At 45.6% G+C, this 3,196-nt stretch overlaps 1 non-coding gene across 1 annotated transcript; it reads left to right on the top strand.

The window, feature by feature from the left end:
* Nucleotides 1–1,922: 1,922 nt before the first annotated feature.
* trnaf-gaa lies at nucleotides 1,923–1,995 on the top strand. Its single transcript has one exon. It is a non-coding gene; the product is annotated as a tRNA-Phe (tRNA).
* Nucleotides 1,996–3,196: the final 1,201 nt, after the last annotated feature.

The following is a 3,196-nucleotide window of genomic DNA, read 5'->3' as shown; positions in this document are numbered from 1 at the left end:
ACGTATAATGTTAAGATCATACAACCTTGTCTGAAAACCCTCTACTAGATGACATAGGCTCTCTCTGCCTACCCGATCATCTTCTGTGATTGTCTTAAACCTCTCATTGCATAACCTTCTAAAGATCCAAGAATAATACAACCCAGGAGGAATCCAGTAAGCCAATTCGGTCCACACTGTTTCTAGCAAAGAGCAATGCAGTTAGTCCCACTTCATTGTTCCTTCACCACATCCCCATAAATCTTTCTTCTTCAAGTATTTTCCACTTCCCTTTTGCAACTCCCTCTGTGCCCTCTGCTTGCTGACATTCAATCCATGGACAGTTTCACTTTCTTCATCTTTTCTATGTCCTTAATGATTTTAGACACTCATCAAGTCTACTCTTAAAGGAGAAGAACCCCACCTTCTGAAGTCTATCAACAAAATAGTAATTAGTACAGCCCAGATTTACTTAATTAAGGCTCTTCTTCGAAGGCTTCACTGATAATGAGGCAGTTTGCAGTCTCATGTAGTAAGTGATTTAACATCATCCAAGATAAAGCAGTGTAATTGACACCCCATACAACATCGTAAACATTTACTCCCTCCTTCACCAGCACAATCTACAGTTGTGTACACGTAACAGCATGTACCACAGTATTAAGGGGATATTTCAAAAAAAATTAAGGGGAGCTGATGGCCTAATGGTATTTCCATACAACCATCAAACCAGCAACGCAATTACTCTTTTGGGAATAAGGATTCAACTGCCACTCCAGTTGGTAGTATTTGAATTCAATGAAAATCTGGAATTAAGGTGACAATAAAGCAATTGAGAAGATAAATTGTAAAGCTGCTGTAGGTTGCAGAGGGACATAGATAAGCTGCAGAGCTGAACTGAGAGGTGGCAAATGGAGTTTAATGCAGAAAAGAGTGAGGCGATTAACTTTGGAAGGAGTAACAGGAATGCAGAGTACTGGGCTAATGATAAGATGTTTGGTAGGGTAAATGAGCAGAGAGATCTCAATGCCCATGTACATACATCCATAAAAGTTGCCACCCAGGTTGATAGGACTGTTAAGAAGGCATATGGTGTGTTATCTTTTATGAATAGATGGTCGAGTTTCAGAACCAAGAGGTCATGTTGCAGCTCTACAAAACTCTGGTCCGGCCGCACTTGGTGTATAGCAGGTCACCACATTATAGGAAGGTTGTGGAAGGTGGAAAGAGTTCAGAACAGATTTACTGTGATATTGCCTGGTATGGAGAGAAAATCTTATGCAGAAAGGTTGAGGGACTTGATGCTGTTTTCATTAGAGAGAAAAATGTTGAGAGATGATTTAATTGAGACATACAAGATAATCAGAGGGTTAGAGCACAATGAGAGCCTTTTTCCTTGGATGGTGTTAGCTAGCACAAGAAGATACAGCTTCAAACTGAGGGGTGATACATAGATATAGTACAGATGTCAGAGATAGTCTCTTTAATCAGTACTAGGGGCATGGAATGTACTGTCTGCAACAGTTATAGACTCACCAACTTTATGTACATGAAAGTGGATAGGCATTGGGATGAGAATGGAATGAATGAGAGGTAGAGGAGAGATGGGGTGAAGCTGGCGAGACATATTGATGGTGAATGGAGCACGACGTGGAACTTGTTGAGGACTGGAGGGACCAGTTCCTCGTTGTGCATTTGACGAGAGAGTTGACCAGAGACAAGCTGTCAACTTCAGAAATGATTGTGCAGAATGAACAACAGAGTAGATATAGACGGTATAAAGAGGCAGCGGCCGAAGCGAACTGTCCGCCGAGAAAACAGGGTGGGAAATTTTGCCGGAAGAAGTTGATGTTGTGAGGAGATTTGGAACAAATACGCAGGGCAAATCCCAAGTGAATGTGGCCGCGAGCAAAGTGCCTGAGCGCGCCAGGCTGGCAGCAGCTGCTAAAATAGCTCAGTTGGGAGAGTGTTAGACTGAAGATCTAAAGGTCCCTGGTTCAATCCCGGGTTTCGGTAAGTGCAGGACTGCTTGCGCGCTCCCTCCTTTGTTTAGCTGTGATGGAGGCGAGTGAATGAATGTGAAGCTCTGCACCTTACCTTGCTGGCGCAAGGGTGGTTTGGATTGCATCTCACCCTCCTCCTGCAGCGATGCTGTGCCTTTTGCTTCCAGTCTCATGGCACATTTCTTCTCATTGGCTCCGTAACGAGCATCCCAAAACAGTCAAATAATCAAATGGACAAACCCTCAATCCTGCACCAATTCAAATTCTCCTACTGTTCATTGACCAACATCTGCGAACGCACAAAACAGTCTTTGAGTCAGCAACGCGTACATGGTGGCCTTTGCACTCTCTCTATCAAACACTCCCTCGCTCATAAGCTTGCTGACGGCCAGCTGTTCCAGCTTGCAAAAACTGGTGATCCCTGATCGCAATGGAAAGGTTGCAGGAGAGATGCTGACATGCGCATGGCCGCCTGACTTTAGGTTGATTTGAGCGTTCCAGAGGTGCGCCTCAGCAAATCGCTTTGGACTGTCCTTGTTTCCGACACAAGCGGTCACTTCAGAAATGATCGTGCAGAATGACGATGGAAAAGTATTCACAAACAGACTCGGTCGGGTAAACAGTCAGTGACTTGCATGCCGCTTTGGAGATGGTTGCAGAGAACTTGGGAATCCACAAGCCTGCAGAGTAATAACTGAAGGTTTTAACAGTGGACGGACTGAAGCCGGAGCAGAGGCGATTTGTTCAAATTGGTCCGGTGCATCGGGTTGCTTGCAAAGCAGCTTAGACTGATACTGACCATTTGCAGACGGATGGCAACACGTGCAGCATTTCGAGAGGTAGAGGAGAGATGGGGTGAAGCTGGCGAGACATGTTGACGGTGAACGGAGCACGACGCGGAACTTGTCGAGGACTGGAGGGACCAGTTCCTCGTTGTGCATTTGACGAGCGAGTTGACCAGAGCCAAGCAGTCAACTTCAGAAATGATTGTGCAGAATGAACGACAGTGTAGATATAGACGGTATAAAGAGGCAGCGGCCGAAGCGAACTGTCCGCCGAGAAAACAGGGTGGGAAATTTTGCCGGAAGAAGTTGATGTTGTGAGGAGATTTGGAACAAATACGCTGGGCAAATCCCAAGTGAATGTGGCCGCGAGCAAAGTGCCTGAGCGCGCTGAGCTGGCAGCAGCTGCCGAAATAGCTCAGTTGGGAGAGC

The sequence above is a fragment of the Chiloscyllium plagiosum genome, unplaced genomic scaffold, assembly GCF_004010195.1.
Source record: "Chiloscyllium plagiosum isolate BGI_BamShark_2017 unplaced genomic scaffold, ASM401019v2 scaf_15569, whole genome shotgun sequence".
In the NCBI taxonomy this organism is placed as follows: domain Eukaryota; kingdom Metazoa; phylum Chordata; class Chondrichthyes; order Orectolobiformes; family Hemiscylliidae; genus Chiloscyllium; species Chiloscyllium plagiosum.
The sequence above is the reverse complement of the archived record's forward strand: the minus strand, read 5'-3'. Positions and strand labels throughout refer to the sequence as shown.